The following is a 14,139-nucleotide window of genomic DNA, read 5'->3' on the forward strand; positions in this document are numbered from 1 at the left end:
AATATAAACACATGTCGATCGTTGACAAGATTATTAGCTCCCTTCTGATACAGTAAGAAAAACCCACAATGGTCTCTGAAATAACTTGAAACTGTCAAAAGTAATTTTCAATTTAAATTTGCTAAATATCAACTAATGAAAATCAGACATTATTTTTGAATTGTGGTTCAACAGAAAAATAATAAACAAAAAAAATCAACTAATGAAAATGGCCCAGACAAAACTGATGGTAACTCTAGGAAACATTGAATATAATTTGACCATAGGGACTTGTGAAACTAACGTGTGTCCTGTAATTAACATCATAGGTGACTACAAACTTGTAATCGGTCTGCCTAATTAAAGTGTGAAAATAGCTGTGGCGCCCCAGAGGGTTCGGTCACCACAGAGGTACTGCATCTCACCCAGAGGTGTGGTATCTCACTCTCAGGTAAGGAAGGAGTACTGCTCGGGACCCTAACACCTGCATCCAACACATACCCGGGTATGGCGGTGGGGGTAGGGCGAGATTGCTCCTAAGGGAGAGCACAGTCCCGGGTCCCTAGCTGATGGGAGTAGCTATGTAGTGGGTGTGGGTGGAGGAAGTAGCTTAGGGGAGCACATGAGAGGATGGTATAAATAGAGAAGCCATCTTGTTTAGTGAGTTAAGTTCAGTCCAGTCAGAGCAGTGAGAGAGAACAGTCTACAGTGAGAGGAGTGAAGCAGGGCTCTGCAGTTGCTCTGCTCAGGCAGAGGGCCTGAGGAGAGGCCCAGGACTGAAGGAGAGAGGAGCAGAAAGGGCTCCAGGAATGAGGAAGGGACCCCAGTGGTACAGGCAGTGCTGGAGGCCACCCGTACGCCTGAATCTACCAGGAGGTGGAGGGGTCTGGCCACACAAAGGGGACCGGTCCCTCAGCTAGCAGAGGACTTTATGACTCAACTAGAAACCGGAGGCTGCAGTATTTCAAGTCCTGCAGCCAACAGTCCAAATCAGTCTCACCAAGAAGGTAGCTATAGAGGACCCAGGGGACGGAACAGACGTCGCCCGACAAGGCCCGCAGGTACCGGATTGGGACACTAGGTATGAGGTGCAGGGAGCTGGCCAGAGAGAGGAAACAGAAGGGGGTCCCATTAAGTACTCCGGAGATATCTGAGGGTGGACTGAACCCCTCCCTGAGTAAGCGCAGCACATTGAGGGAAGTTACATTGGTACCTGTAACTTGGACTGCAATAATCGTGAGTAAAGACCCTGAGCACTGCACTCCATTGTCTCTGTGATTATTGCTGCGCCATCAAATCCTGCACTACAACGCCCAGCAAAACCTACAACATCTACACTGCCCTGGAGCTAAGCTCTACCTGTGGAGAGCTGAACCAACCCTGCTGCACTAACACCAGCTCCAGAGGTTCTGCACAGCAGCGGCGGCTCCACATAGCCGCGTACCACAGGTGGCGTCACGAACTTTGTACATAAATCCCCTGTAAACCCAAACACCAATTGTGGAATGGCATTTCTTTTGTAATTTCAACACACTTGGAATTGTTTTCCTGTTTTACAGTACACTATGTGGCAGTATGAATGGTGTCATTCATTCAAAAGTACAACACATCTCGCAAAAATCAAGCCCTTATACGGCTATGGGGACTGAAAAAATAAAAAAAGTTATGGCTCTTGGAAGAAGGGGAGGAAAAAATGAAAACAAAAAATCGCCATGTCATGAAGGGGCTACTCACATTTCACAATGCAGAGAGGTTTTCTAAAAAATGTATACATCCAGGCAATATTTTAGGAAGTTAAAACAATTTCATATACGAATTACTCCATTTTTGGTGCTATTACTATTAATAAAATTACAATTGTTATCTGTATGCCCTACAGAGTTTCATGAGAAGAGAGATGCATTTATCCTAGAAACTATTTCTAAAGATAAATGAGTGATGTGAATATGTGAATATATTGGTGCCACGTTACCACCTTGCAAAAATGCATGAAAACATTCCCAAAATTAGTTTTTGTTGAGCTTTTTTTTTCATTTCTTTTTGAGTGTGTTTTTTTTAACTTGTGTTTTTATCGCGTTTTTGTAATTTTGGTATATCATATATTAAATAAAGCTGCTTTGTTTTTGATATCTCCAGACATTGACAAAGTCTTATTTATGTGTGATTTTCATGTGTTTTTAGTGCTTTTCCACAGCAGAAACACACTAAAAACACATTGTTTTTTTCTGCGCTTTTTCCACATATAAGGCAATTCTGTTGTGAAAATCTGCATATGAAAAACTCAGTGTACCCGCGGAAAAAAATGACATTTTACAGTCAAAAATGAGTCACAGGTCAGTTTATGCAGCATAAAGAAAAATCCCATACACTTTAAACTGTAAATGCTGTAAACCAGAGTCAGAATGTACATTTTTTTCTGAGTGCAGCAAGTGTTTAAAATGATTATGTTTATGAGAGCAATATTCTCCAGAAGAAAGATAAATATGCCAAACACTAGAAACTCAATTTTTAGGTGAATGATTAATGTCTCTGAAGGATTGCAATTACAAGAGTTTGGATGTCACCCTGGGGATTCAGGTTGTCAGGGTAGCAGGATCACTCATCCATCGTCCCCATAAAACAGTAAAAGTTTGAAGAAAATAGGCCACGACCCCACTATCAGTATTGGGTCAGTATTCGGTCAGTATTTTTTCTCTGGAGTGGGTGCTAAAACCACGAGTGGGTGATAAATGCAGAATTAGTGACTTGTATCTATTGCATCTTTTCTCTGATTGGTTCTCACCTGGTTTTGTCTCCCACTCCTGAGAAAAATACTGACCGAATACTGACAAAATACTGATATTGGGGCCGTGGCCTTAAGCTCTATCTAGGGTTAGACCTTAGTACCCAAAGAGCATTGCATTTACACATCTATAAAATTACACCCACACATGTCAAACTCTGGCCCGCGGGCCAAATCTGGCCTGCAGGATGATTATATTTGGCCCCCCCATTATACTGTATGGAGGACTATGTGGGGCCCATTATACTGTATGGAGGACTATGTGAGGCCCATTATACTGTATGGTGGACTATGTTAGGCCCATTATACTGTATGGAGGACTATGTGAGGCCCATTATACTGTATGGAGGACTATGTGGGGCCCATTATACTGTATGGAGGACTATGTGAGGCCAATTATACTGTATGGAGGACTATGTTAGGCCCATTATACTGTATGGAGGACTATGTGAGGCCCATTATACAGTATGGAGCAGTACGTGGGGCCCATTATACTATATCAAGGTCAGAGTAGCGGCAGACTGTTAGTCATCACTTTTTTGTTTCTGTTCTTAACTTAATATGTGGAGATTTGTTTAGATACGAGGGTCAGTCAATAAGTAATGCCTCCTATTTTTTTTCTCCTTTTAATTGGCAAGAAATTCAAATGCAATTACATAGGTTGAAAACCACAACATTAACGATTAATTTGTCACTTTTCAATATAATCTCCATCCATTTCCAGTCTTGGTCCACCGTTTAACAAGGGCATGTATTCCAGCATGGTAAAAAGCATTCTTGGGACCCACCGTGCACAAACTTTTCTGTATCCCAGTTGTCCAATAATTTTCATCACACTACCTTTACTGAGGCAGATAATGCCACACAATTCATCTGCAGTCACCCGGCGGTCACCACGAATGATGTCATTGACTCGCTGAATGTTGCTTGGAGTCACTGCGGTTACTGGCCTGCCACTCCGCATTTTGTCAGCCAACGGTGATGGCCCTTCAGCTGTGTTACAGCGACGAACCCATCGTCTAACAGTACTGACATCCACTGTTGCATTACCGTACACATTTTTCAGTCTCTCATGAATTCGAATGGGCGTTTCACCTTCTGCATGCAAGAATTCAATCACAGAACGTTGTCTAATACGAACATTGATGTCAGCCATTTTGCAAACGGATACAGTCCAGCCACCTGTTGGTGCAGGAAGTTGCAATTGCTGTGGATTGGAGAAGAAGGTTTGAGGAATTGTGCCAAATTTGAATATTTAACATAACTACCTTATTTAAGGAGAAAAAAATAGGAGGCGTTACTTATTGACTGACCCTCGTAGATATGATCCTGTGTGGCTGGGAAATCGACGTTCCAGCAGATCAATAATTTTTCCTATTAGTGTGGTCCAGACAGAGACACCAAGCCACATTTCAGCATAGAACTCTGTTGTGCCTATATTGTGCTCCATGCAGGAGTATACCTCTGAAACTTTAATTTTTTTCTGTTACTATCGTGCCACATAAAACAGGCCACATCTGAGCATGTAATTGTTTTGCGCTGAGATTCAGATGTATCCAGGGCTCCACAGTAAAAAAAATTAATTTTTTCTGTTACTATCGTGCCACATAAAGCAGGCCACATCTCAGGTTGTAATTCTTTTGCTCTGAGATTCAGCTGTATCCAGGGCTTCACAGTAGAAAAATCTAATTTTGTCTGTTATGCCCCTAATTTTTTGAAATGTGAAAACTCCTGGTTGGGTCTCCATCTGGTGAGTTGCCTGTAGTGGAAGGAGTGTCGGTCCCCATTATACTATTTCTACTCTGGTGAAATTGATGCCACTTTAGTGGTGTGTGGCAATAATTTTTTGAAATGTGGAGACTCGTGGTTGGGTCTACTTCATGTGTGTTGCCTGTAGCAGTTGGGCTCCCAGACCCGCAGGCCTCCACTTATTTTCAGTAAACTCCCTGTGTTACTATCCTTAAATTTTTCTAGCAATAGTAGTCTACGAAAGTTATATTTATGCCACCTGAGTGTGGCTGAGCGGAAATGCACCCTGTGCTGTTGCATGTGGTATCAGGGCTCCTAGCACAGCAGGCCTACACTGGTCCCTCTTCTACCTCATATTAATTTGAAGTTAAATTCAGAGCTGTAAATACTGGTCCAGACCCTGATACCTCATGCATGGTGCATGGCTGACTGCTGCTGTGCTATTATAAAATTTGTACTGTGGGACAATTTATGCCATTTTTCCTGGTGTCTGCCCCTAATTTGAGCTGTTTTGGCCCTTTTGAAGGTGTTGTGTATGGGTTAGGTTTTGCCTCCCATTGAATGCAATGGGATTCGGATATGTGCGATGAACTGTTCGACAAACTGTTCAAAGAACTGTTCGACAAATTGTTCAACAAACTGTTCAACGAACTGTTCGACGAACTGCTCGACGAACAGTTCGACCAACTATTTGGCGAATATCGGGAAGTTCGCCAAGCAGCAACAAACCTAACCTGAAAAGGTTCGCTCATCTCTAGTAGTGACATGCATTGGCATATGTATACAGTATGCAACATTCCTCTTCAAAACCAAAAAGCTAATCTAGAAGGTCATCATCATATATATTGTATATTGATAGGGAAAAATTCAGGAGAATTTTTTAAGTCAGTTTTTCCCATGGCTGCATTGCCTCTATTTGGACCAAAAAGTATCTTGCACAATTTTGAGAAATTTGGCTCAATCTTTAGCTCTAACTAAGGATGGGCAAATCTGCTTAAAATCTAATTAGGCAGATTCACTCTAATTTGGACAGGAAATTCGATTTGCATCAAATTTATTCAAAGCAAGTCAAATGGCATTAAAACAAAACTGTTTATTTTGGTCTGAGATTTCCAGACATCAAAAAATAGTTAACAGATGGTCTGGGAAGGTTATTCTGCCCCACACATGTTATTTTAAAAAACAATAAAGCACCATACTTACCCAAACCTCACCTGCCCCTTGTTATGATCTGCTACAAGCACTAAGGAAAGACAGGAGATCTGTCCCTACAATAGAACTAAGCTGGATCCCTACGATGTAACGGGGAACTGATCCTGCGATCAGACCCGCTAAAGTCCTCGGCTAGTCTGAACGAAGACCTATAGATGTGAGGAAGGGATCCCTACAAGAACTAGGGACTGGGAGAAAGATGGACACCTCCTAGCAGAAATTGTAGCAGAAATAAGACAAACAAACAACATAGAACATAGAGGTCCGAAGACCTAACAAAACTGACTGAGAAAGGTAACAGAGCATCAAGCTAGCTCAAGAGTAGAAATTACAATGAAGTCCAGCAAGGCCAGGAGGGCGGAGCCGGATTAAATAGGCAAAAAAGGTCATGTGACCAGCAAACTAGAAAAAAACTAACAGGAGAGTTCTAACAGTACCCCCTCTTCTAAGAGGATCCTCCGGATCCACTAGGCCCGGGCTTATCAGGAAACCTCCTGTGAAACGCTCTGACAAGTCTGGAAGCAGAAACATCATCCGCCCTCACCCATGAGTTATCCTTGGGCCCGAAACCCTTCCAAGCGACGAGATACTGCAAACTCCCTCTATACCGTCTAGAATTTAGGATGCAGGAAATTTCATATTCCCCGTCCTCCACCACCGGAGGAACAGTGGCAGAGGCGTCACCATCCGACACATCAGCTCTTTTCAACAGAGAAACATGAAACACCGGATTAATCTTCCAGGAGGTAGGAACCTCCAACCTAACAGCAGATTGGTTAACTATCTGAAGCACCTTAAAGGGCCCTACAAACTTGGGACCCAATTTTTTAGAAGGAATCCTCAATCGCAGATTCTTAGAGGACAACCAAACCATGTCACCAATAGCAAACGAAACCTCTTGTCGTTTCCAATCAAAGTACCTCTTAGATTTTTTGTAAGCCTCCTAAAGATTACCACGCACATCCGTCCAAACTCTCTCCAAATCACCGGAAAAACTCTCCTCCTCAGGCACAGCCGATACCAATTTGGAGAATGACCCAAAAGACGGATGTCTCCCAGAGCAACAAAAAAAAAGGCGAACACCAAGCAGAAGAGGATGTATGGTTGTTAAGAGCAAATTCAGCAAGTGGCAGAAACTCAGACCACCCCTCTTGATTGTCTGCCACAAAGCAACGCAAGAACTGCTCAATATCCTGGTTCTTTCTTTCTGTCTGGCCATTAGACTCAGGATGATATCCAGATGAAAACGACAAATGAACTCCCAACCTGTCACAAAAGGCACGCCAAAAATGAGCCACGAACTGAGGTCCCCTATCAGAAACAATGTCAGTAGGAACGCCATGTAGTCTGACAATTTCCTTGACAAAGGCCTTAGCGAGTGTCTTAGCGCAAGGCAGTTTGATGAAGGGAACCAAGTGACACATCTTGCTAAAACGGTCCATGACCACCAAGATGACCGTGAAACCCTCAGAGGGGGGAAGGTCAGTAATAAAGTCCATAGCCAGATGTGTCCAAGGTTCACTAGGAACCTCCAGAGGGCAAAACAACCCCGCAGCAGGACCATGCAAAGACTTACATCTAGCACACACAGTACATTGACGCACCCACTTAATGACTTCCTTCTGCCATCCAGGCCACCAAAAACTGCGACCCACAAGTCTCTTGGTCTCAGAAATTCCTGGATGACCTGCCAACCGAGACTCATGACACTCAACAAACAAATCTCTCCTAAAGGTCCTAGGCACAAACAACCTCCCATGGGGAGTGTTAGATGCGGCATTCTCCTGAGCTTTAAGAATCTCATCCTCCAAAACGGAGTCCAAAGTAGAGATGAGCATTGTTCTACTCGAACTGTTCGCCAATCTCAAATTCGAGCTGTTTTGGGCGATGTTCGAGCCGTTCGGCGAACACGAACGATTTGAGAAAAATTCGGCTGTTCGAGGTTATATTCGATAACTGTTCGTGCACCAAAATCATAACTGGATTTTTTCTCAGTAATGATGAAAATTAATGTTAATACGCAGTTTAAGTGTACAGCGGGGTGGGGGGAGGGGCAGGGGATGGATCTCTGCAGGAATAATGAAGATCTCCATTTTTTTTTCTCTTTCCCGCATTTGCAGTGGGGAGGTGCAGTCTGTCAGCCTATCAGCAGCGCACACACGGAGCGAACTGCTGTTTTTCACACAAGCAAGGGCATGTGTCATTGGCAGTGTATGTCACATGTCCTTGCCCTATAAGACCAAGCCATTTTCCCCGTCGCCACCATTTTCTCACTGCTGCAGCTGCGTGTTAGACGGCACCGCTGTTGCTGTGTGTGCTATACCTTGTTAATTTCAAGCCAATTTTCGCACAAATCTACAGATAGCTTGGGAGTAGGGAATAGTTGTGATTGCAGTCCTTTTAAGGACTAGGTTACAGCATTTCCTACGACTTTTATCAGGCAGGTCTGTGCTCTTAAATAGATAGATTGTGGGAGTAAAGACTAATTGTAATTGCAGTCCTTTTCAGGACTAGGTTACATCAGTTCCTATCAGTTTTTGCCAGGCAGATCTGTGCCAGTGCTGTGCAAGTTTTTTTCACAGCATTTGGCTGAATCTAGCAAAGCTAATCCTTTTTGGCCTATTGCAGAGTGTGTTAGTCAGTGGAGTAGCCTATCTGTGTTGCAAGATATACCACCTGTGTATAGAATACCAATTTTTTTACTGCACCTAGTGAAGTAAAATCTTTTCGGCATAGCATCATTCTATTAGTCCATCTATACTGACCTCCATCAGGTTGCAAATTGAATATAATTTTTTTCTGCATCTAGCTCTGAAAAAATATTTGGGCTTCTAGCAGTGTGTGGGACTTGTTCTATTAGTCCATCTATACTGACCTCCATCAGGTTGCAAACTGAATATAATTTTTTCCTGCATCTAGCTCTGAAAAAATATTTGGCCTTCTAGCAGTGTGTGGGACTTTCTCTATTTGTCCATCTATACTGACCTCCATCAGGTAGCAAACTAAAAATAATTTTTATCTGCATCTAGATCTGAAAAAATATTTGGCCTTCTAGCAGTGTGTGGGACTTTCTCTATTAGTGCATCTATACTGACCTCCATCAGGTTGCAAATTAAAAATAATTTTTATCTGCATCTACAGTACCTCTGAAAAAATATTTGGGCTTCTAGCTGTGCGTGGGACTTGTTCTATTAGTCCATCTATACTGACCTCCATCAGGTTGCAAACTGAATATAATTTTTTTCTGCATCTAGCTCTGAAAAAATATTTGGCCTTCTAGCAGTGTGTGGGACTTTCTCTATTAGTCCATCTATACTGACCTCCATCAGGTTGCAAACTGAATATATTTTTTTTCTGCATCTACCTCTGAAAAAATATTGGGCTTCTAGCTGTGTGTGGGACTTGTTCTATTAATCCATCTATACAGACCTCCATCAGGTTGCAAACTGAATATATTTTTTTTCTGCATCTACCTCTGAAAAAATATTGGGCTTCTAGCTGTGTGTGGGACTTGTTCTATTAATCCATCTATACAGACCTCCATCAGGTTGCAAACTGAATATAATTTTTTCCTGCATCTAGCTCTGAAAAAATAGTTGGCCTTCTAGCAGTGTGTGGGACTTTCTCTATTAGTCCATCTATACTGACCTCCATCAGGTTGCAAATTAAAAATAATTTTTATCTGCATCTAGCTCTGAAAAAATATTTGGCCTTCTAGCAGTGTGTGGGACTTTCTCTATTAGTCCATCTATACTGACCTCCATCAGGTTGCAAACTGAATATATTTTTTTTCTGCATCTACCTCTGAAAAAATATTTGGGCTTCTAGCTGTGTGTGGGACTTGTTCTATTAGTCCATCTATACTGACCTCCATCAGGTTGCAAACTGAATATAATTTTTTCTGCATCTAGCTCTGAAAAAATATTTGGCCTTCTAGCAGTGTGTGGGACTTTCTCTATTAGTCCATCTATACTGACCTCCATCAGGTTGCAAATTAAAAATAATTTTTTTTCTGCATCTACCTCTGAAAAAATATTGGGCTTCTAGCTGTGTGTGGGACTTGTTCTATTAATCCATCTATACAGACCTCCATCAGGTTGCAAACTGAATATAATTTTTTTCTGCATCTACCTCTGAAAAAATATTTGGGCTTCTAGCTGTGTGTGGGACTTGTTCTATTAGTCCATCTATACTGACCTCCATCAGGTTGCAAACTGAATATAATTTTTTTCTGCATCTAGCTCTGAAAAAATATTTGGCCTTCTAGCAGTGTGTGGGACTTGTTCTATTAGTCCACCTATACTGACCTCCATCAGGTTGCAAATTCAAAATAATTTTTTGTCTGCATCTAGCTCTGAAAAAATATTTGGGCTTCTAGCTGTGTGTGGGACTTGTTCTATTAGTCCATCTATACTGACCTCCATCAGGTTGCAAACTGAATATAATTTTTTTCTGCATCTAGCTCTGAAAAAATATTTGGCCTTCTAGCAGTGTGTGGGACTGGTTCTATTAGTCCACCTATACTGACCTCCATCAGGTTGCAAATTCAAAATAATTTTTTGTCTGCATCTAGCTCTGAAAAAATATTTGGCCTTCTAGCAGTGTGTGGGACTTTCTCTATTAGTCCATCTATACTGACCTCCATCAGGTTGCAAACTGAATATATTTTTTTTCTGCATCTACCTCTGAAAAAATATTTGGGCTTCTAGTTGTGTGTGGGACTTGTTCTATTAGTCCATCTATACTGACCTCCATTAGGTTGCAAATCGAATATAATTTTTTTCTCCATCTAACCCAGCCAATAGTTTTGGCCTAATACCACAGTTTGGCCACTCAGCTCTGCTCGGTTCCCATACATTGTATTTTGTGCAAACAACTCCAGAGTTGTGAATTAGTTAACCACCAAAATGAGTGGAAAAAGGCCTGCTGCTGGTGGAAAGGGGAATAGGCGTGTTGGGAAGGGGAAAAAAGGTTGTGTCCGTGGGGTAGGTGATAAAGCAACAGTAACATCTGCAGAAGAAAGACCATCTTCCAGCCAAACTAAAATGTCTACTTCTTTTAGCGGACAATGTGATAAGATCCCTTTCTTACGGCCACGCCAATCGCTACAAATTCCAGATGAGGCACAAAAACAGCAGGTGCTTCAACGGATATCAAGTGCTCCTTTAAGTGGGCTCTCCTCCACATCAACTTCAACATCACAAATACTCCAGTCCTCAAAGGTGTCATCCCAATCGCACTTGCTTCCTCACAGCTCCCAAATCTCCAGCTGCCCGTCTGAGTATGAGGTAGAACAGATGGTTGAGTCTGCAGAGCTGTTTACTCATACTATAGCCTGGGAATCAGAGGTCGACTCCAGCGCTTCTGTGAATCCAGACGAGGAAATGATCTGCACTGATGCCCAGAATCTTTATGAGTCGGATCCAGGACCAGACGCAGAAGGTTCTGACCATAATGTAGACCCTCATTCCCAAACTGTAACTCCTGTTGGTGGAGACAATGAGGAAGACGATGATGAGACTCAAATACCTGATTGGAGCGACAACTTTAGTTTTTTGTCAGGGCAGGAACAGGTTGGCTCTGAGGACGACGGGTGTGATAACGCACAGGGTGATGATGATGAGGTTGGAGATCCCACTTACTGTCAACCCACAGTCAGCCAAGAGATGAGGTCAGCAGAGGAGGTGGAGGAAGATGCTAGTGACGACGAGGTCAGGTTGCGCCTTCCTGGACAGAGACGTAGTACTGGAAGCACGTCAACAACTGCATCCTCAAACACAACTCTGCCTCTCACCACAACTCGTGGTGGCTCTTCAGGTCGCATGGGTGCTAAGCCTTGCATAGCCTGGGCATTTTTTCAGATCGATAAAGATGACCCAACTCGTGTTATCTGTAACATTTGTCAGCAAAAGCTAAGTAGAGGCCAAAAAATACATAGTTTGAGTACTTGCATGAACCGGCACATGGACATGAAGCATAAGTTGCAGTGGGAAGCTCAGTGTGCTACAATGCGGCCTAGCCGGCCGGGCCAACCACCGTCTGCCATATCTTGTGCATACGCGGCCTCTTCATCCTCTGTGACTGGGGGGACAGCAGTCACACCTGTTTTGGGGCGCAGACCTGCCACCTCTTTACCCGCAACAGCCAGCGTGATTGGCAGGTCATCATTTTCTTTGGAGGTGGTAACACCAGCTGGTGTTGAGCGCTGTCCGACATCGATAGCACCACCTTTGGATCAAGGCAACCTAACATGTCCGCCTGCATCTTCCTCACAGACCGGCAGTTTGCCGGGGACACCCTTATCAACCCCGTCTAAGCACAATAGCCAGCCCTCGGTCCCTCAGATGTGGACAAGTAAAAGACCATTTCCTCCTAGCCATGAGAAAGCTAAGAGGTTGAATTTCACCATCTGCAAGCTCTTGGCTACAGAAATGCTGCCTTTCCGCCTGGTGGACACAGAGGATTTTCGAGACCTTATGTCCGTCGCAGTGCCCCAGTACCAGATGCCCAGTCGGCACTACTTCTCAAAGAAAGGTGTGCCTGCGCTCCACCAGCATGTCGCACACAACATCACCGCTTCTTTGAGAAACTCTGTGTGTGACAGGGTGCATTTCACCACAGACACTTGGACGAGTAGGCATGGACAGGGGCGTTACATGTCGCTGACTGGGCACTGGGTAACTATGGTGACAGCAGGACAAGGGGCTGCTGTCCAAGTCTTGCCGTCGCCACGAGTTGTGCGTCAATCCTCTTTATGTCAAAGTTCCTCCACTGCTTCTGCCTCCTCAACCTCCTCTCGGTCTTCCACCTGCACCCAAAGCCTGTCTGGTCATGCCACAAGCTTTCTAACTGCGCAGAAGGGATCCTGCACACCTCCTTACTATGCTGGCAGTAGGGCTCAATGTCATCAGGCGGTTTTTACTTTGAAATGTCTGGGAAATGTGAGTCACACAGCTGAGGAGTTGTGGTCAGCTCTGGAGAACCAATTTCATGAATGGTTGTCTCCACTGGACCTGAAACCAGGGAAGGCCGTGTGCGACAATGCTGCAAACCTGGGTGCGGCCCTTCGCCGGGGCAATGTCAAACACATGCCTTGTATGGCTCACGTGTTGAACCTGGTTGTCCAGCAATTTTTAGCCCACTATCCCAGACTAGATGGCCTTCTGCAGAGGGCACGGTCGCTGTGTGCTCACTTCCGCCGTTCGCATCCCGCAGCTCAGTGACTTACATCTCTACAGAAGTCGTTGGGCCTGCCACTTCACCGGCTAAAATGCGATGTGCCTACCCGGTGGAATTCAACTCTGCACATGTTGCAGCGACTGTGGCAGCACCGACAAGCCCTGGTGCAATACGTTCTGACGTATAGCCTGGGCCAACGAGATCCAGGGGCAAATCACGCTGGAGGAGTGGTCTCAGATCAGGGACCTATGCACCCTTCTGCACAGTTTTGAAATGGCGACGAAGATGTTTAGTGCTGACGATGCCATTATCAGCATGACTATTCCGGTGATTTACATGCTGGAGCACATGTTAAACAGAATTCGGAGTCAGGTGGTGGCACAAGAGGAGGTGGAGGAAGTAGAGGAGGAGGAGTTGTATGCGGAAGGGCTAACATCTGCAAGGTCCAGACGGTCGGCAGCACCAAGGCGGCAGGCATGTGAGGGAGGGGGAGATGGTTTTACCAGGGCGCATGGTAGCAGCCAAACTAGTGAGGAAGGTGCAGGAGCCCAGGAAGAAGTGGAGGACGAACTGATGGAAGACTCATCAGATGAGGGAGACCTTGATCACATTTCTGTTGTGCGAGGTTGGGGGGAGAGGACAGAGGAAGGAAGCATGATTGTTACCTCGCCACCAACACAACAGGGACTTGGTGCTCCTGGATGCGCAACACACATGAGTGCCTTCTTGCTGCACTACCTGCAACATGACCCTCGAATTGGGAGAATTAGAAATAATCCTGACTACTGGGTTGCCACACTGTTAGATCCCCGGTACAAAAGTAAATTTGCAGAAATTATTCCTGCCATAGAAAGGGATGCACGCATGCAGGAGTATCAGCAGAGACTGTTGCAGAATCTTACATGTGCTTTTCCACAAAACACCAGTGGTGCACGTAGTGAATCTCACAGTTCCAACTTGCCAACCGTGGGACCGTCAAGTGTTCAGCACTCAAACCATAACAGAACCACAGTATCTGCTGGTAACATCAATTTTGCGCAATCATTTCACCACTTTTTTAGCCCATCCTTTGCAAGGCCACAGGAGACAAGAAGTCTGACACATAGTCAACGCCTAGAGATGATGGTACAGGAGTATCTCCAAGTAAACATTGAAGCCATGACTGTGTCACTGGACACTTGCTCTTTTTGGGCTTCCAATCTGGATAAATGGCCGGAGCTAGCCACTTACGCCTTGGA

The sequence above is a fragment of the Phyllobates terribilis genome, unplaced genomic scaffold (assembly GCF_046119375.1).
Source record: "Phyllobates terribilis strain yellow unplaced genomic scaffold, ASM4611937v1 Scaffold_2__4_contigs__length_985480577, whole genome shotgun sequence".
NCBI lineage: Eukaryota > Metazoa > Chordata > Amphibia > Anura > Dendrobatidae > Phyllobates > Phyllobates terribilis.